The following is a 21,603-nucleotide window of genomic DNA, read 5'->3' as shown; positions in this document are numbered from 1 at the left end:
ATAAGTTTCCTATCTTGTTATTCATTGCTCATATTCTTTCTTTTGACGCTTACAAAATGCTTCGTTAACCGTCATTAACTCAGGCATTTCCTTGTTGAACATTTAAGCTATTTCTAGTTCTCTCCTATAAATAATGTGATTAATATTTTAGAATGTAATTTTTTAATAGTCAAACATAGGTTAGTCCAACATACCTTTTGTCTCAAGCTCATGTAAACTCTGGTGATGAACTCCAGTGCCAAGGGGAGAGTTAGTGACCCCAGGCAGGAAGGGCTCCGTGCTTTATGGCTGAAGTGAAATGCGTGTGCAGGAAGAGTGTTGAGCAGTGGGAACACTTAGCCCCTCCATTCTTACACACTTGTGATAGGCCAAACCCTCTGTGCATGCATGCGTTCAGCCCTCTGGGACTTGTATACCGTTGGGGTCCCGACACACTGACTCTCATTCCAGCGTCAGCATGGGTGGGAAGATGAGAAAAGCTCCTTCCTACCCCAGGGGCTTTGCCTTGGCCTGGGAGGGATGAGGAAGATGGTCTTGGGGCGAGAGTCACAGGTGGTTGGAGCACTGGATGGGAGTCCTCTCAGGGAGAGGGGAGACTGGCAGGAGTCCCACCAAGTTGTCTCACTCCAAGTTGTCTCGGATTGCGAGTTCAAGTGCTGGGGGAAGAGCCGGGACTTATGCGAGTTACAACCTTTGCTTACAGGGAGTCTAGAGGAGCCACTGATGATGAGGGGTGCTGGCTTCCAGGTCACTGCACCCACCACCCTTCACCTCAACACTGCGCAAGTCACTGCCACACTCCCAAGTGCCAGGCATGCTTTTCATCTTAAAAGTTTGCTTATTATTATTGCATATTTGTGATGTGCTGTGTGAGTGTACATAGAACATACATGTGGAGGTCAGAGGACTTTCCTTAGTCAGTTCTCTGTCCACCGTGCAGCCCCATGATTGAGCTCTGCGAGTGCTTTTAAGCACCGAGCCACATTGATGGCCCAGCGGGCATCATTAAAAAGGAAGTGTTGGCAAAAAGAGGCAAGGCAAAAGAAAACAGAAGGGTTCACATAATATAAAATTTACCGTCTCCGCCGGCAGCATTAGATCTATTTACCTGCATCTCATGAAACTGAAGCTAACGTAACTACTTTCCTCTCCCACAACCCCTAGCAACCGCATCTTAAATTTCAGCATCTATGAATTTCACCGCTTTAGATCCCATCGGCAAACAGGATCCTGCACATTCAGCTTTTGAGACAGGGTTCCACTGTGTAGCCCTTCTTGGTCTCCAATGTATCAAGGATGGCCTCAAATTCATAGGGATCCATTTCCTTCTGCCTCCTGTGTGCTGGGATATTAAAGATAATATGCCATTGTACCCAGCGAACACTCGGTTTTAAAAGAAAAATTATTCTATTTCATGTGTATGAGTGTTCGGTCTGCATGTATGTATATGCTCCACAGACATGCAGTGTCTATGGAAGCAAGAAGAGGGAGTCAGGGGAACTGGCGTTATGGATGGCTGTGAGCTGCCGTGTGAGTGCTGGGAACCAAACCTGTGTCCTCTACAGGAACAACAGGTGCTCTTAATTTCCATCTCTCCTGCCCTCACATTGTCTCACTTCACTAAGCATGCCCTCAAGGTCATCCGTGTTGAAGTATGAACTAGCATTTCTTTCTCTTCCAGCATACTCTGAGGCCATTTATACATGTTAATTTTTTTTTGAAGCAGGGTCTCATGTAGCCCTGGCCTTGAGCTCAATTTTAGCCAAGGATTTCCTTGAACTTTTGATCTACCTGCTTCCACTTCCCAAGTGCTAGGATTACAGTGTGGACCACCAAACCTGAGTTATGCAGTCTGGGGATCCAAGCCGAGCTTTGTGCCTGCTAAGCAAGCACTCCACCTACGGAGTTAGAGCCTTGGCCCCGGTTTTGATTTTGAAATGTCTCTAGATCATCACAGGCTGACTCCAGACACCCTGTAGCCCAGCTTGACTTTGAACTCATGACTCTCCCACTTCAGCATCCCGAATGCTGGGATTGCAAGGGTCTTCTACCGTGTCTGGCTGTATGTATTATGCACAACCATTCTTGTAATCCTAGCAACAACCAGGTTCCTCACCACTGCTCTGGTGCCCTCCCACTCCTCAGACTGAGAAGCACATGGTATCAGAGACCCCTTTAATCCAGTGAGATAATACCCAGGTCATCAATGCCTTCCAGGGTGCTGGTTCTCTGGACAAGTAGCCTCTTAAAGAGCATTGGCTGTGGTGGTGACAGTGGATGACTCTCCGCTGAACAAATGCAGTTTTCTCAGAGGCAAGTTCTCGGAGCATGGTGGGAGGGCAGAAGAGAAAAAGCAGGAAGAACACACTGCTTTCCATCACGTGAGAGGCATACATTGCTGACCCACAGCTGAATCCCAGGCAGCCACTCCCAGCCTCTGTGGTCCCAGTGCTCAGGAAATGCTTGAGTGTGCCTGGAAACCTGAGCTTGGCTGGTCAGAGGACATCACCAGTTTATGCGTTTTGTCTGGCCGTGCTGCTGTGCCACACCGCTACCATGGGTTCACAGGGGACGCTGTTATAGCGTAACATGCATGTGAGGCACCTCCCATGATCCCGGTGCAGGGCTAACTTAGAGGGAGAGGGAGAGAGACAGACAGGCAGAGACAGAGAGAGACAGAAAGACAGAAAGGAGGGAGGAAGAGAGAGAGAGAGACAGAGCCAGAAGAGGGCACTGGATCCCCTGAAACTAGAGTTACAGGTAGTTGTGTGCTACCTGAACATGGTTGCTGGGAACTGAACTTGGGTCGTCTGGAAGAGAGGCACAGAATCTTCACCATGGAGTCACCTTTCCAGACTTAGATTTGCTTTAAAAACAAAGCTGCGCTGAGTGCTAATTCACATACTTCCAATCTATCTTTTTTTTGTTTGTTTGTTTCTTTTTGCTTTGTTTTGAGACAGAGTTTCTCTGTGTGGACTTGCCTGTCATAGAACTCCCTCTCTTGATCAGCATGGCCTGTAACTCACAGAGATCCATCTGCCTGTGCTGGGATTAAAGCCATATACCACCCCCACCTGGCTGAATTCCTCCTTCTAATGTACACAGTTTAATGTTTTTAGTACATTCACAGATGTGTGCAGTCACCTCCAGAATCAACTTTAGAACACTGAGATAGCACACACAATGTTACACAAATGGCCAGTTCACGCCCCAATAGTTTTTTCACTCCTCTCTGTCATCTTGTGAGCAAGCTCTTTACTGTCTGCGTTCCTACGGGTGTCCTGGTCTTTTGAACTCTCATCAGAATCACCCATGCAGTGGGGCTTACAGCTTTCTCTAGTACACATCTTCAGATGTTTCCATGGCACTCATGGATATCTCTTCTAAAAACCTTAGGATGATGTGGTCAGGTTTATCAGAGCGAACCCCACTCTTGGTAACAATTTTCAAGGGAAGGACGTCTTACTTTATTTCACCGTCACAGTGGGGAAGGCGTGAGGTGGAGATGTGCACACGGCAGACAGGAAGCAGAGGTGAAGGTGGGAAGCTGAAGCAGGCATTGCCTTCAAAGACCTGCCTCCATTGACCTCCTTCTGCCTTGCAGACATCTCCTCCTAAAGCTTCCACAGCCTTCACAATCATGCCACAAGCTAAGTTCTCAAAACAAGGGCTGGTGTGTGTGTGTGTGTGTGTGTCACATTTGTCATTGTAGTGGACATTTCAGATTCAAGCCACTGCAGCTCCATTGAAGAAAGGGAAAAACTCAACTTAAAGTTCACATAGAATTCCAAGAATACAAACTGGTTAAAACTATATTTAAGAGGAAGAGAATTGGAGGACTTATTGGTCCCAGTTTCAACCTGCTATTAAATCACACAATCAAAATATTATGGCCCTGCCATACCGAGCAATGAGATAGGCTAAAAGGCATTTACATGCCAGTGGAATATAATTCAGAGTCCGTAAATAATTCCACACATGTATCAGCTGTTTATGTATAGGCATATCTACATATGCACACATATATGTATGCATTCATACAGATACATATATGTGGATATGTATGCATGTATATAGTGTTTAAGCTCAGACTAGAGCCTTGTGCACATACAACACCACTGAGCTACGTTTCCAGTGTCCCTGTTAATTTGATTTTTTTTTTCTCAAGTCAGGATTTCTCCGTGTAGCCCTGGCTGTCCTGGAACTTGCTCTGTAGATTAGGCTGGCCTCAAACTCAGAGATCCACTTGCCTCTGCCTTTCGAGTGCTGGGATTAAAGGGGTGGACCACCACTGCCCAGCCTAATTTCAAAATTTTCTGAGACTGTATTTTGCTATCTGCCCAGGCTAGCCTCAAACTTCTGAGCGTCTCAAGTTGCTAGGTGACAGGTTTATGCCACCACAGCAGCTTTAGTGGGCTTTGACAGTTTATTTTTCACTATGTGTCTGCATGTGTATCTGTGTAGGTGTGTGTGTGTGTGTGTGTGTGTGTGTGTGTGTGCGAGTGTAGGTGCCCTCAGAGGCCGGGGGTGTTGGACCCCTTGAGCTGGTGGTTACAGGTGGTTGTGAACTGTCTGAGTGGGTGCTGGAAACCAAATTTGGGTCCTCCACAAGATCAGTATTCAATCTTATGCACTACGCTATCTTTCCAGCCCCAGGCTTCAAATGATTTTTAACAAAAGCACCAAGACCATCCAGTGGTCTCTTCAACAAGTAGTTCTGGAAACTGCACGCCCACATGCACCAGAAGGAACGGGGCCCTTCCTTTACATAACATGCAAAATCCATCAAACACCTAAATGTAAGAGACAATCTTAGAAGGAAATATATAGGAGGAAGCATTCATGTCCTTGGCTTTGGAAATGCTTTCTAAAACTGATAGCAAAAGCATAAGCAACAGTAACAGTAAAAACTGATTAAAGTGGGCTTTCTCAAAATTCAGAGCATCCGTCCAGCAGAGGATGCTACTAAGTGGGAAGATAAGCCACAGGATGGGAGAGAGCAGTTAAAAGGTATCTGATTCGGGGATATGAAGGACCCCTAAAACGGAACAGCAACAATGCCCCAACAAGCAGATTGAAAACTAAGGACTCCCATAGGCAGTCCCCCAAAGAGGATATATAAATGGACAATAGATATATTGTCCCAGTGTCCCAGTTAATTTAATTTCTTTTTGAGCCAGGGCTTCTCTGTGTAGCCATGGCTGTCTTGGAACTCATTTTGTAGACAAGGCTGGCTTCAAACTCAGAGATCCACCTCTGTCTTTTCAGTGCTGGGTTTAAAGGCATGTGTCACCACCACCCAGCTTGAAAACAAACTCAACCTCCCTCCTCACTAGGGAAGTGTATAAACTACAGCTAGCAAATGAAAGCACCACCGAGACCACCATCAACAAAACTCCCACAGTTAGCTAGCACTTCATACCTACTAGAAGTGAAATAAAAATATGGAAAATCAGAAGTGATCTGATTTAATCAGATCTGATTTAATTTAAGCGATCGTATTAATTTATTTTCCTGTTTATGTGAAAAATTCCTCTGAAAAAATCAATTTAAGAGTGCATTTGAGTTTATGGTTCATGAGTATAGTCCATCATGGGGCTTGGGGTATGAGTGAAGGGGCAGGAAGCAGCGGACCACTCTTCATCCACTGTCAGGAAGCAGGGAATGATGCGTGCAGGCCCCTGCTCTGCTCCTGCTCTCCACTCCAGCAGCACAAGGTCCTCCTGGGGAATGGTGCCTCCCACAGTAGGCAGTTCTTCCCACTTCAAGTAAGCAGTTGGAGGCCGGTCTCCGAGGTGATTCTGGATTCTGTCAAGTTGACAACACTAAGCATTGCAGAGATGATGTGAAGAAATGTCCTTCGGGGTTGTAAAGTGGTACAGCGGCTGTTTAAGACAGCTTGATAACATACACGGCTATGGTAGGACACACCTATAATCAGAGTACTTGGTACATAGAAACAAGAGGAACACTTACCCTTGACTGCATAGTGAGTTTGAAGCCAATCTGGGTTATAATGAAACTGTCTCAAAAACTTAAAAAACAAAAAGCCAAATACATTTATTATTATAAATATGTTTATCATATATAAATATTGTATTATATAGTTATAAAGATTATATTTATCACGCAAAGGAGGTTGATTCCGGGGGTAATTAGTCAGTGGGGCTTTAGTCAGGAGCAGAGGGGGTCTGAGCACACTCAGAACAAATGGATGCAAGGCTGAGGTTGGCGTCATTGGCAGGAGGGCAGGGTCAGCACCCAGCCCTCAGCTGCCCAGGATGGCTAGAAAGCTTTGGCTCATCATGGAAGGGCATCTGATCTCTCAAAGTGAACCCCTGGCTTCCTACTGAACACCTACTGTGTGCTCAGTGTTGGCAGGATGTTGGGGCTACAGAACAAGTGAAGTAAAGGTTGAAGCACTCAAACATGCCAAGGCATGGGTAATTGTCAACACAGTTACGCTAGAAAGCCTGGCACAGGAGACCACATACTGTGCGGTTCTGATCACGTGAAATGTCCAGAGAGAGTAACTGGACAGAAGCAGAGCCAGGTCATCTGCTCCCTGGGGCTGCGGATGGCAGAGGGAATCTGCGTGGGATGATGGAGAATCTTCTGGAACTGTACTGCAGTGGCGGCTCACACAACCCACACAATGAACTGAACTCAGTATCGCGCACTTAGGTGAAGTTTATGGTGTGCATGTGAGGCCAAACATTTTTTGTTGTGCTTGTCGGTTTTTTATCACAAGACTGCCTCATCTAGGGCAGTGTGGACAGCTGTCGGGGACCCAGGGCATGGGCTTTGAGGTGAAGCCAGCATGTGCCAGCCCTCACAGGACAGGTGGAGACCAGAGGAGAGCGTTTCTACTGTAGAGAGCACGGCTGCCCTCACGGTGCCATCCACAGCAGCCCCAGAGCCTCTCGCTCTCTTCTCACCTGGACCCCTACTCCCCTGCAGGGCAAGGGAAGTGCTGGCTTTCAACGTAGCTGACTGGCTGGCAAGCGGAACGCACCCCGGGTTAGAGGGCACCGCACCGGGTTTCAGCCATGTCCTGAGCAGTGGACGGGAGCCGGGAAGAGAGAACGTGGAACTTGGCAGATGGGGTTTAAATGTGATGTGACCTCTGGGTACTGAGTGGTCTTCTCTGGACCTAACTGTGCTGGATCCTCCAAGGGTCCCTGGACAGCTCAGCAAGCAAAAAATTAAGGGACAACCAGGACCCTCGCAGTGTCTGTTCAATGGCACCCTGGTGAGTTGTTTGCCTGGTTGTCTGTTTTGTTTTGGAGAGAGGTTTGGGTTATGGTGCCTAGGCTGGCACTGAGCTCCTACACCTACTATGTACCTATATACCCATAGCTCAGACTGTAAGTGTATGTCACCTACTGGGCTTCAGGCATCTCTATCTATCTATCTATCTGTCTGTCTATCTATCTATCTATCTATGGTCATCCCTCCAGCTTCTTGATCTCAGGACTCTAAGGTCTGGAGGTTTGGGGATGTGGTTCACAGGCTGACAAATTCTGGCTTTCTGCTCCTTCTCGGTAGGTACCCTCTCAACTCCTGAGTGTGTAGCTGTCTAGTTTCTTAGACAGTGGGAATCTGGACCTGAGACCCAGTTCTGGAGTAGGAGAAATTGTGTTCCTTTTGCAACACGGGCGTGGGAAGAGAGAGATTGAGATGATCTCCTTTGAATTAAGGCCTTTCCCCAGGGAGCTGGGTGGTTTCAACCTGCCCAGGAGCCTGGGACACCCTTGCCTGTGGGCAGTGCCCTAGAGGTGAGTCACCGGGAGGAAGGCTGTTCCCCTGTGGAAGAGGGCCACCCACCAAGGCTTCATTACCCAGCACAATGTAAAGTAATTGCCTCCATTTAGCCAGTGCCTAATATGAACCTGGCACTGTGGGAGGCGCTTCCTCGGCTTTATCCCACTTAATCCAGCAGCAGAGCAAAAGGTGGGCGGTATTCGTCTTGTTGCTAAAGAGGAAACTGAGGCTCAGGGTGAGGCAACCTGGTAGCATGCATTCCTTACGTTCTGCGGGTTGGAATCTCACTCGGGGTTCAAGATTCATCTCTTTCCCTGCCTTCCCTCGGGGCCGTCTCTGTCCTGTGTCTGCCTGTCAGCTCCTGGTGCTTGCCTCAAAGACTCTGTGGGTCTCAGAGTGTCAGTTCTTTCAGTGGACGGGAGCTTCTGAAACCCTTCCTACGCCTACTGGGCTCTGCGGGTTAGGCCCCTTGATCTCCAGACTGGACCAAATAACAAAGTTGAAGAGGACCTCAGTTAAGGTCACAGGGGTAAACTGAGTCCTGGCCCTCACACTGCCCTGTGAGGTCAACACAGTGACCCTTTAAAGACATAAGGAAACAAGTTTGAGAATGATAGCACACTGCTGGCAAGCAGGGGACTTGGAATCCAACCGTGGCCTGTCCGGGCCCAAAGCCCATTCTTTTCAGCATGCCAGGGAAGCTGTTTAATGTTTTAGCCTTTGGGGTCCTTCCGTATAGTTTTTGCTGAATTCACAAGCCACCTGTGAGTTCAGCCAATAGTTTTTTTTTTTGTTTTTTTTTGTTTTGTTTTTTTTTTTTTTTTAAAAGCTCACTTAAAGGAAAAAAGAAAAGAAGTAACCCTCTTCATTTATTCTAAAAAGAAATGTTAGCCGGGCAGTGGTGGCTCACACCTTTAGCCCCGGCACTCGGGAGGCAGAGGCAGGTGGATCTCTGAATTCAAGGCCAGCCTGGTCTACAGAGTGAGTTCCAGGACAGCCAGGGCTACACAGAGAAACCCTGTCTCAAAAAATAAAACAGAACAGAACAAGAAAGAAAGGTTGGCCGAGAACCCACCTTGACCAGACTAAGTATTCTAATAAACACGTTCATCTGTGTGCCCTGCTGTTGTTTCGGGTGCCATGTGTAAATGTTCTGTGACTGCCCTCTGTGGCCACATGATCCCATTGCTCCCAGGGACCCTTTCAAGTCTCTTCTCTCTCCACCCTGTTTACTGTTATTTTTATTATTTTTGTCTTGTCATATGATGCTTAGAGTTCTAGAGGGTGAATGTTGGAAGGGACAGAGCTTTATCATGTTCTTGAGTCAGAGAACCGACTGCTCTTGCAGAGGACCCGAGTTCAGTTCCCAGCATCCATATTGGGTGGCTCACTGGCTCTGAGGGATCCGATACCTCGGGCTTCCATGGGAACCTGCACATACATGCACACCCCCATATAGACACACCCACACAATTCAATAAAAGTAGATCTTAAAAAGAACAGATTAGATAGAATAGACTGAGCTGAAAGTTGAGAGCCAGAAGCCGCTGTGGTGAGGGATGAGGCAGCTGGTGGTGCTGCCCAGGTCAACCCCTCTGAGCATGAAGAACGGGCGGGTGGCTCTCTCCAGGCTCCTGTAGACCTCTTGCCCTGCCATTGCTTCATGCCTACACATGGAGGAGATGAGAGCTGAAGAGAAAGTTGGCAGGCTTCTCCATGACACCTTTGATTCATTGACTCATTTGCTGAGTGTTTATTGGCCATTTCCACAGTAGTAACATCCTCGGCTGGGGCAGCTGTGGCCTCAGGAACCTCTTTTTGGTGCCACGTGGAAGGACTTCAGATCACACCCACATGTTCAATGCAGAGACAAATTCCAAACAGTGAGGAGGAACAGAGGCAGGCCCAGGGAAGCTCAGGGAGGCTCACCCCAACCCCGCCAACCCCTTGGACCAGTCACAGCCACAAGTGTGCGTTACTGAATCAGCCATGTTGTGAAAATCTGATTGTGTACGGCTTCCGGACCCTCCACGTCTTCCTCCGGGAAGGCACCTTGGTCTAAGCATTCTCTGTAATTTTAATACATTTGTTTGTGTGTGTGTGTGTGGGTATCGAAGCATACGTGAGGCCGACTACCTGTGGAAACTGGTTCTCTCCTTCCACCGCACAGATGCTGGGGATTGAACTCAGGTCGTCAGGCTTGGCAACAAGCACCTTTCCATGCTGGGCCATCTCGCTGGCCCTTGTTCACTATCTTAAGATCCAAGATCCGTGCTATTATCCAACAATAATAGCATGATAAGTGGTAATGATGGTAGAGCACCTTGGAAGGGCTCTCCACGTGCCAGGCACCTTGTCATGTGCTTTCACGTTGTAACCCACTTCATCCTCGCGCTATCTCTATGAATTAAGGGTTGTTATCACCCACACTCCGCATAGGAGGAACCCGAGACACAGAGAAGCTGAGTGGCTTGCCCTCAGTTGCACAATGACTAGGTGGCAGAGCCAGGATCCAGCATGCAGAGGTCACAGTTTACACTGCCCTGAACAACAGTGGGATGTGACATGAAATGAAGACGTGGAGAACCTCAAGCCTCTCAAAACTACCTCTCCGCCACTCCAAAACCGGACAGCGGTCCTTGCATGGCAGCGTGGACCGAGGAGTTGACCTTGAGAAAATGACTTCCTCACGGAGCGGAAGGATGCTCACACCTGTTTCATAGGATGAAAGCAATACAACGTGCAAAGAGTGCTCAGAGAGTGCTCTGCAGGCAGCTGTGGGCTGGAGGGGACTGCTGCAGAGCTGAGTGTTTCCCTCTGTGCTTATCAGGCTCATGATTGGGGGTGGTGAGAACATACCTTGGAATGAGCAGTAACCGAGGAGAGAGGGAATGCATCCAAATTCCAGCTCAGCCATCACCTCCCTGTGAGATCCGGCAGGTCTGGCAGGCCACCAAGTCCTGGGTTCCAAGGTGAGGGGGTGGGAATTAGAAGGTCTCCAAAGCATTGACGAATACTATCAGTTTAGAAAGCCCCTGGCTAAATTCTTCAATGAATGAACATTCCTGCAGCATCCATTTCTACCGAAGAAGCAGATGCCTTCTCTTCCTGCTGTGTCCTTGAACTGGGAACGGTTTGCCTTGGCATCTAGGCTCCTCCCCTCCCGAGCTGGCAAGGAGCTCCTAAAAAAACCAATTTACTCTAGCCAGGTTGCCTTAGGCTTGTGGTTACAAATGGCCAATCAACAAACTTTTTTTTTTTCATTTCTAAATCTCATAATTAGATAAATGCTGAAGAGACAGATAGGCAAAATGAATAAGATTAAAATATTTTATAATCCCATTATTCACAGGGGATAACTATTACGATTTTGGCAGATAGCCTTTCAGATACTTTCCAGATTTCTTACTTTTTTTCTGTATGCATTTAATTTAATTTTAAGTTTATTTTTGAGATAGGGTCTCACTCTGTAGTTCAAGCTGGCCTGGAATTTTTGGCAAGCTTCCTGCCTATGCGTCCCTAGTGCTAGGATTACACGTGTTCACCACCACACCCCACACTCTTTATATGAATGTGAAGTAAAAATTAATCCATATAACTGTATCCAAAAATTTCTCCTGAAGAGCCCAAGCATTCTTATTTTGAGAGCAAATATGGAAGGATGCCTGGGTAGGTTAGGGGTTGGGGAGGTCAGGGAAAATCTATGTGTAAGGAATGTCTGGGCTGAGGTTTGTAGACAAGTGAACCTCCACCAAAGTCTTCTACACAAAAAGAACACGAGGCCTGGGAGACGGCCTGCTGAGGTAAGGTGCTTGCTGTGCAGGCCTAGTGATTTGAGTTTGACCCAAACCTGCCTAAAGGTGGAAGGAGAATCGTGACACACTGAGAGCAGAGATAAGCTCCATGTGGAGGGTAGGTAGGTAACAGGACAGCCAGACTGCAGGAAACAGCTATAAAAAGATGCCGAGACTGGATATCTTAGCAACAACAGAAACATCGGGCCCCTCACAATTCCGAGGCTGAGAATTTGGCAGCCTCCAGGTGCTACTTAGAAAGGGTGACTTTTCTTGTTCACTCTTTGTGACTGCTCCCTTGAGCCTGTTTTGTAAGGCCTCACTTCCCAGTGCCATCCCTTTGGGGGTTCGGGTTTCAGTGTGCAAACCCGGGACCAACATAAACGTTCAGATCATAGCAGAATGGTGTGTGCACTAGAAAGCGCCCTCTGGCCTTCAGCCTAGAGCGAGTGAGAAACTGAGATGGGAGAGGGACAAGCTGGAGACTGCTGCCATCTTCCAAGTGACCGATATGGCAGTGATCAAGGCTGGGACCACCAATGGCAGAACTGGGAGTCTGAAAGAACATTCAGGGACAGGCCTTGGGGAGAAGAAATAACTTATGGACAACTCCACCTTGTATAACAAGGATATACAGGACCCAGGGTGGCTGTGTGGCTTTGGAATTGGAAGGTGACAGTGCTCAATTTGGGGCATCAAGTTGAATGTAAATAGGCAGCACAGAGAAGAGGGGTGTGGGCTACACGTGGCTGCTGGATCTGAAGTCTTTGGAGAAGATGGAGTCACCAAATCCCTTCTCTACAGAAGATAGGGATGGGCGCCTGAGGGCCTCGAGACACAGGTCTCTTAAGAGACAGAAAGAAAACCAGCTGTAGTCATGGAAGCCTTAAGAGAAAAGATTCCTGTGAGGGCAGTGGCTGGGTCTGAGGCTGGTATGGCTCTCACACTTCTTCAGGTGTCGTCATTTAATCTGAAGAGAGGAAGCCAAGGAAGAGGAGGCAGGCACATTTCCCAAGATCATCCAAAAGGCATGGTTGGCAGAGGCAACTTGAATCCAGTCTTTAAAAAAAAAATGTCGTTACATAAAAACAAAACAAAACAAAACAAAACGTGTATGTGTGTGTGTGTGTGCGCGCGAGCCCGCGGGTTTGCGTGGAGGTCGCAGGACAAACGGCGGGGATGGGTTCTCTCTTTACACTACGTGGAGCCTGGGCACTGAACTAGGGTCCTCAGGGTTAGAGGCAGGTGCCTCTAGCGCGGCCTGAATCCAGTCGTGGTTGGCGGCGCTGACGAGGGCGACCCCGAGCGCGCAGAACTCAGCGTGGCCTCGCGGGCGCCCGCGGCAGGCGGACAGCGTGAGAGCCGCTGCGCCGGGTCCCGCTCGCGCGGCCTTGCACAACGCGCCGGGATAAGCGGGGCAATTACCGCCCTGCCCCGCCGCCGGGGCCGGCTGGGCCGGGGGCCAGAGGCCGAGGGACTCGCAACCACCCAGGGAGCGCGGGCCGACCGACCCGGGGCCACCAGCGCGCCCCGCGATTTCACAACGCTCGGCCGGGGGCGGGGGCGGCGCGCTGACGTCACGGGCAGGCCACGCCCCTCCCCGGGAAAGCGGTCCTCGCGCTGCGTCCTTTTCCTGCTTGTCTCCTCTCGCTTTTCTTCTTCCTGGCGTCTCTTTCCCAATCCTCTCTTCTTTCCTCCGTTTCCTCCTTCCCTTCATCTCTTTTCTCTTTCCGCCCACTCTCCTTCTCTCCTTCCCCTCTCTCCCCTTCCTTCTTTCCTTCTTCATTTCTGACCTTCGACACATTTAAAATGTTATTTTCATTGTAAAACAACTCATAAAGTTTTCAGTCTCGACTGGATTTCAAGTATAGCCGAGTTCAGTGTATTCACACGTGGAGCAGCTAATCTCTAGAATTTTCTCACCTCGCAGAACAAACTTCCCCGTTGCACCCTCCCCAGGTCCCTCCCACAGCTGTTCTGACCACCATCCTGCTCTCTGCAGCTCAATCCTTCCTTGTCCCGCCTTGAGCCCTTCTCTCTTTCCCGTCGTCCCTCGCTTTTCTTCTCCTCCTTCCTAATCTTTCTTTGGCTTTTGAAGAGCCCAGTGGCCCCACTGCCCTGTTGGCAGCCCTCTGCAGCCCCTGCCAGGCCCGGCCAAGAGGCCTGTCAGCAAGGCTGTTAGTGGGCTGTGAGTCATCATTCCTCCCCCGTGTGTCAGGGCCAGTGGGCGGCCCCTGGAAGCCTCACCTGGCTTTTTGTGGTAGACAAACATGTCCTGCAGGAAACTCCTGCCAGCAGGAGTTAATTAGAGAGGCTCTAGCCCCGCAGAGTCAGAGGGTCGGGGTGGGAGCCCCTCTCTTCTCCGGGCCACCCCTAACCCCGGGGCTCGCCTTGTAGACATTGCAAGGCAGCCATGATACTGATGATGGTGATGATAGGCTGGCTCGAGCACCGTTCAGTGTACCGAGCATTCCCACAGACGTGAGCTCATTCTTGTTCCCACAACCGTCCTGGCAAGTGGTAGACTCCTTGCTCCCATTTTACAGGTAAGGAAGCTGAGCCTCAGAGAGGTGGATGGATTTGCCTGTGGCCACAAAGCTGCTATGCTGCCCAGCTGGCAGGGTGGGAGCCCCAAATAGCGTCACCAAAGTAGGGGGGAAAGTGGCCAGTTCTAAGTTCAAAATGTTTTTAAGTCATTCGCCCCTCCCCATGTACGACCCCTCGCCCCTGGGCAGGGCTTGGTGGGTTTGGCATAGGACAGTGAGTAAAGAAGCGAGGAAGGGCGGTGATGAGCACAGAGGAGCTGGTACCCGGGCAGCCGAGAGACTGTAATCAAATGTTGCCATCCATTCCTCTCAGGTTACCCTGGGTCTTGGCTTTTGGTACAGGGACTGTTTTGAGGTGAGGTGTCTTCCTGGCAAACCTACAGCTGCAACCCTTCCTCCTGACCCTCTGGCGGGGGGTGCCTCACATTCCCAAATTCTGGTTCTGTCTCTTTAGAGTGCGTTGGGGTGAGCACACTTATTTGTACAATGGGGAGTGTTGATGGAGTTGTGGTCTTCACTCATACCCAGCTCTCCTTTACTACTGGCTATTACACGATGGACAGACTCTCCAGGCCTCTTGGAGCAAAGTGTGGCCACGTGGCTTTCTTTACCTTGGTTAGAAGTGGTATTCAGGCCATTGAACTGCTGCTGTTCAATTCTTCAGCTGCACTTGGACCAGGGGGACCTATACTGGAGAATGGTCTAGCTTTATTGGCCAGGGTCCCAGCACTGGTTGGAGTGGCAACTGGTTTAGCTGAAATGGTTAGCTTAGAGTCCAGTGGAAGATGCTGTCTTAAAAAAAAAAAAAAAAAAAGGAAGCAACTGGGGAAGACATCTGACACCAGCCTCTGGTAGCCACACATGCTTACACATGGGTATACATACTCATGAACACAAGTATTCATATGCACTCCTGCCCACGTGCCCACATAAACACACACACACAGAACATGTTTTGATTTGTATTATCTGCCCGAAGAATCTTTTTCACATACAATTTTAAATGTTTTTTTTTTTAGAGGTTCATCAAGGTATTACCGAAGCAGAGTAGGCTTCACACGTGTACTTCATACAGTTCGATAGAGCGTGGCCTGTGTGTGCAGTGGGCAGCAGCCAGTGCAGAGACACACAACCGAGGAGTCGTGGGAGAGGTGCTGAGTGTGAGTGCTCAGCTCTGTGTGGGGAATCTCAGACAGAGCCCTCCCCCCCTCCCCCCAGGCCCAGCCCAGGCTCAGGGAACACCGTGAAGAGGAGGCAGAAAGACTGTAAGAACCCAAGGGCGGAGAGGAGTGCTGTCCTCTGGACAAGGCATGGCTGTCGCACTCATGAACTCACTACCGCCGTGGTCACCTGCATAAGACCCGCACAAGATCTAGCCCACCAAAACTCCTGCACAGATGAAGGAGCCCTCCAGGCCCCACCCACTACTGAGGAGCTACCGGCAGTTCACAGCCGCTCTGAAAGGGAGAAGCATTCTCCTTGGATGGTGGTCACTGCTGGTTCTCCCATGCTCCTTGGGGAGGCCATGGGAGCCACACCCATGCCCTAATAAGGAAGCAGCACTGATTAGACTTAGAGGGTTATAACATGTATCTGTATACATGTTATGAAATTCTCAACAACAAAGAAAAATGATGAAAAAGAGTTGCCATAAATAAAACCGTTGCTACAATCATATCAGTGAATATACTCATTGCCCACAGAAGTTTGTTGTGTTCTCTCTGTTTTTTTCAAATAGGCTTTTTGTGTCGCTTCAAACTCTTGGCAATCCTCCTGCCTCAGCCTCCAGCATGTGTAGCAGAAAGCCATCTGTGACGGTCTTCTTTAAAACTCTACTTGATTTGGGGTATTTGGGCCTCTACCTCCCTTCTACACCCCCCCAACCTTAAGTAGGAGATAGAAAAGGTTAGTGGGGAGAGGGAGCCCAGATCCCTTTACTTCTCTGGGCTAGTTAGGATTAAGGGGTTCTTTTAGGGCTCTACACCAATCTCTGTCAATCTTGGATACAGCTAGCAGTCTCCTCCACACTGCTGCACCCCAAAGTGTTTCTCTCTGTCTGTGTGCTCCAAACTGTAGGAGGAGAAGACAGAGACCTGTGGACGCCCATGCCACCCACCGACCAGCTCTCTGGTGTACTGTCCGGGTGGGCCATATGTACCTGTTGGTCACCATGCCATGCAGCGTGGAGGAAGGATGGCACCCAGGGGTCCGCCAGCCTTGTGGTCAGCCTGCAGCGAGAGCCAGCACCAGGTACAAGTGTGAGGTAGTCATATCGGAAAGAAGAGAATTGGAGCAGCTTGAGCATTATAAGGGAACATGGAACTGGAAGCTGGAGGGTGGAGAGGAGTAGCCAGCCCCGCCACTTGGGGCCATGGTGAGGTCCCAGTCCCAGCTGCCACTGAGGACCATGTCTGAGCCCATGGCTCATATTACCACTAGATAACCAGGGGACGTGTTGTGGTATATTTATTAATTCTAAAAGGTTCATCTATGACCTGGCTAGTTTCCCAATAATTGAGACAGAGATCTATTGATTTATTTTAAACAAGCCATAAGCACAAAAAGTGGGCAGGTATGATTTAAACTAATTTTCTAAGCTAGTCTAGCTACTTCCCAGCTGCATTCCCCGAGTTACTCGCCAATATGTCGTCCTGTCTGGGCTGGACCTGCTTTATCAGGTCACATCCTCTCTCTATATCTTCCTTCTTCTTCCTCTTCCTCCTTCTCCCACCTTATGGTCCCTACTTGAGATGCCCAGCCCGGGAACTGAAGCCCCAATTACTTCTCCTCTGCCCAGGGTACAGGCTGTCCAGACTGGTTTTTTGGTTGTTTGTTTGTTTGTTTGTTTGTTTTAGACAATCAGAGAACATTGGAGTATAGTTTACACAGCATCATTCGGTGTACGTGACAATGTACACTGAATTCTGGTTTGCTACCAGATCTTGGGGCTCAGAAATTAGCATTTGTATACATAGCACCAGACCAGCCCCCAACAGGGACATCCTTGATCAGGGCATGGCAGCCACAGGGGACCACCCAGATGACCAGGGGATGTGCAGATCTGGCCCTGCCCCTCCCCAAATGTGAGGCTCTGGAGAGCTGGCCCATCTCTCACCTGTGGTAGCACTTGGGAGAATGGATTCTGCACCTCACCTAGGTAGCACAGTGGAGCTGATCCTGATGGCAGGGGTGTGAGTGAGCCAACCTGAGGGCATGAGAGTGGGAGAGCCGACCCTACAACTCGCCAGCTGTGAGGTGGCATGGGGCAAAGGTGATGCCTCCCAACCCCTGGCCCTTGCCACCTCTGGCAGTGGGGAAATCTGCCCATGGGGTCATGGGTTCAGGAAAGCTATCCCTGCCTCTCACCAGCTATAGCATTTGGGAGAACAGGCCTTGCACCTTGCAAGGGGCGGGGCCAGCTCTCCTGCTCTCACATCCTCCCAGATGCCTCACCCCTGCCTTCGCCACCAGGAGAGTGGACCCTGCACCTTGCCTGGGCAATACAGTAGAGCTGGCCCTGGTGGCGAAGGCAGGGGTGAGCCAGCAGGGAGGATGTGAGAGCAGGAGAGCCGGCTGCCCCTTGCAGACTGCAGCACTTGGAGACTGGGCCCCTGCTTTGACTGGGGCCAGCACAGTGGAGCTGGCTCTCCAGGCCTGGGTGTGGGTGAGCTGCCCAAGGGTATGAGAGCAGGAACACTGACCCTGCCTCCTGGTGATGGCGGCCTTGGGTGTCCTCGCTGGAGCCCTGGTGGTGTGGATAAGGGAGAGCAGCTAAGCTGACGAGCTCAGCTGCCAGATCCAGGGCTCTGAGTTAGCCCACCCTCAAATCTAGATCATCTGGGAATGGTTGGGACACATGAGAAAGGGCCAGTCCAGCTGTTCCAAAGCTGCAGGATCTCAAGGACACAGGGCAACAACAGGATAACTGGGAGAAGTCCCAGTGAGGCTCCAATACTGATGGTGTCACAGAAGCCAGAGACCTCAAAGCAGATCAGCGACTCATTGCAATGAGCACCTGCAACTGAAGATGTGCGGACAGAGGGGTGTACTGTGAGGGCACTGTGACACACTACAGCTTCCAGGATGAGAGGTTTTCCATGTTTTTATAAATTTATTTTTATTTTGAGGAGGAGGTTGCAAGTGCAGAGGGTGGATAGGGGGGATGGGGAGATGAGTGGGACTGGGCGCACAGTGTGAGATTCAAGAAGAATCAATAAAAAGTAAAACAAAAACAACAAACAAACAAACAAACAAACAAAAAACCCAACAAAAGACACACACTGACCTTAGTGGCACATGCCTTTCATCCCGGGAGGCAGAGGCAGGCAGATCTCTGAGTTCAAGGCCGGCCTGGTCTACAAAGCAAGTTCCAGGACAGCCAGGGACACACAGAGAAACCTTGTCTTGAAAAACCAACACACACACACACCCCTCTATGTGTGTAGCTACACCATCTATGTGTAGGAGCCCATGAAGGCTAGGAGAGAGTGTGGATCCCCTGGAACTGGAGTTACAGACAGTTGTGAGTCACCATGTGCTGGGAACTTCGCCCAGGTCCTCTACAAGGGCAGGAAGCACTCTTAACCACCGAGCCAGCTCTCCTGCCTCTGGAAATCGTGTCTTCCTATAACTGGTTTCCTCTGCCTTTTCTCACATTACATTTTAGGCATTAAAAACAAAACAAAAAAACAAAACAAAAACAAAAAACAAAAAACCACATTGTTTTAGGTGGTTCAGAAGAATGTGGGCTCCGGAAAGAGGATCGTAGTTAAGTTCCCATCCCATGCTGGCGGTTCACAACTGTAACTCCCAGCTCCAGAGGACCTAGTAGTCTCCTGGTTTCCACGGGCACTGTGCTCACATGAATATATCCAGACAAGGACATCGTATTTTTAATTGTATGTCATATAACTAAAGATAAATCTAACCGTGGCTGCAGGAATGGCTCAACAGTTAAGAGCCCTGGCTGCTATTCTAGAAGATCCAGGTTCAATTCCCAGAATCCACATGGCCGCCCCGAACTGCCCGTAACTCCAGTTCCAGGGGATCTGATGTCCTTTCCTGATCTCTGAGGGCATGGTGCACAGACATGTATACAGACACAAGAGTTATGGGAACATAAAGAAATGATTTTTAAATGAAAACACCAGTTTAGGAAGATGTCTGTTGACATCCGTAGGTGACTGGGGAGGTCTCTAGCGCAAATGTTGGACGGACTGTCCCTAGACTAGATTGTTTGTGAATTAAATTAGGATTTTATCTTTCCCAGAGCGATTCCTTAAGATACTGAAAGTTGCTCCAACAGAGGTGCGTTTGCTCATTCAGGGTTGGGGACACTCTGGGAAACCATACCTATTTTTTTTTTTTTTTTGTATTGCTCAGAATCTGTTGTTTACCAACATGCCTTGAATATATGTGTGCAGGGGATGTGATGAGTAATGGCTCTCAGATCTGATGTAGCACAAAGTATATACTTTCTCCCAATTTGTTACTTAAAAGTCCTTCTAATTGTATTCACCTCAATAAATTCTGCAAACGAATTGCTCCAAAATAAACAAAAGAGCCGATTAACATTGTTACATTATTGTGGGTGTTTTTTAGACTATCATAAGAATAATCAGGTCTGGAGAGTTGGATCAGAGGTTAAGAGGACCCAGGTTCAATTCCCAGCACTCACAAGACAGCTCGGAACCATCTATAACTCCTGGGATTCTGACACCCTCTTCTGGCCTCCCTGAGCACTGGGCATGGGTATGGTGCACAGACATACAGGCAGACAAAAGACTTTTACACAATAAATAAATAAATCTTAAAGAATGCTAAGGGCGCTGGACACCTCAGAATTGACTTAAATATGTTTTATCCTTATGTTATTTAAGTAAGTACAGATATAAAATGAGATACAACTTTCTTATTACAAACAAACTTGTGAAATAAATTCTCTACCACAAAAGCCACTGAGATTCAGAGTAGAATGGCGAAGGCTGTAGAGCTTCCGGTCGTGCAGGCATGGTGTGTCCATCTGCAATGTTGCAGCGAGCTGACCTGCTAAGGAGAAGGGTCTTTCCATTTTCATGATTATCTTAGCAGCCATTTCCCCATGTGAATGTCTACTTGCCTCCTACAGGGCTTGGTAAGGTTTCATCTTCAGTCAATGTCACCAGATCGCACTTTCAGGTTATCAGTTGTGCTTTGGGCTGGAGAGACAGATGGCTCTGAGAACACTTGCTGCTGTTGTGTGACCAGGGAGATGCAACACACGTTACTCATACCTGTAAGAGGAACTTGTATTCACCTATTTCAGTTGCTGTCTCTGAGGCTTCCTGCCTCGGTCTGCTAACCTAGGCCTAGTCCTGCAAGCTTCTAGCCTCCGTACAATTTAACCTAGTCCTCCAATGCTTTTACCCTCTGAAACTTACTGCTTAATAAGCTCACCCTTTCTTGTTCTTACTGAGCTCTGGGCTGCTCAAACTCCTCCTAGCTAACTTATTTGATCTGGCTTTTCTCTTGGTCTCTGAATTGCTCTGCTTGGCCTCAAACTAAATCAAGCAATCTTCTCTAATCCCTTGGCTCCGTTTCCTTCTCTGGCTCATTTGGTCTTCCCCTGAGTTTGCAGCCCATCTCTTTGTTACTGTCCTGCTAAGACTGCCTCCTCTTCTCTCTGTCTTGCCTGTTAAGTAGCTTCCCTTTCCTCTCTCTTCTCATGAGAGTTGGACATTTCTTACTGTGTCAAATCTGTGATTTGTCATTGTTTCTGCCACTCAATTAGACATCATTTTAAAAAATGGGTGCTTCCTTAGATAAACTATCTTTACCTTCATTGTTTGGAATTAAAGGCCTGCATCACGGTGCCTAGATCTAAGTTTGTTTTTTGTTTTTGTTTTTCTTTTAACCTGAAACTTGCTGTATACCAGGCTGGCCTTGAGCTCAGATCTGCTTGCCTCTGTCTTCTGGATTAAAGGCGTGTTTGTATTCCAGCCAGATCACACAGACCTAGAAGATCTTTGGATGTGATCTCTTGCCAGAACAGCCATGTTCTGAATTAACATTCCTCTACACGTCTCAGCTAGGAAACCCACAACAGACCAACTTATGGATACCACTGAAATCCAATTTAATGAACCAATGAGGTGGTTACTTACAAGAATATGGGTGAGGGGTTACTTACAAGAGCAGAAATGACTCAAAGACAGCTGTATCACCAAGGCCCACCCCAGCATGGGGTGAGCTCAGAAACACTGGGAGCCTGAAGCATGCTGCACAGCTTCAGGCAGCTCAACAAATTGGAGAGTGCCCTTTCCAGGTGCCTTACCTGGTCTGAGCCTCTTCCAGGACGCTGCTGGATCTCAGAGTCTTGCCACACAAAGTCTAAGAACCTGAGGTTGAATCCCCTGCCCTTCCCTCCCACAAAGGCCAGGTGTGGTTGTTGTGCACCTGTGATCCCAGCACGGGAAAGGTGGAGACAGGTGAACCCCTGGAGCTCCCCAGCCAGCCTGCCT

The sequence above is a fragment of the Meriones unguiculatus genome, chromosome 3, assembly GCF_030254825.1.
Source record: "Meriones unguiculatus strain TT.TT164.6M chromosome 3, Bangor_MerUng_6.1, whole genome shotgun sequence".
Lineage (NCBI taxonomy): Eukaryota > Metazoa > Chordata > Mammalia > Rodentia > Muridae > Meriones > Meriones unguiculatus.
This window is presented reverse-complemented; position numbering follows the sequence as displayed.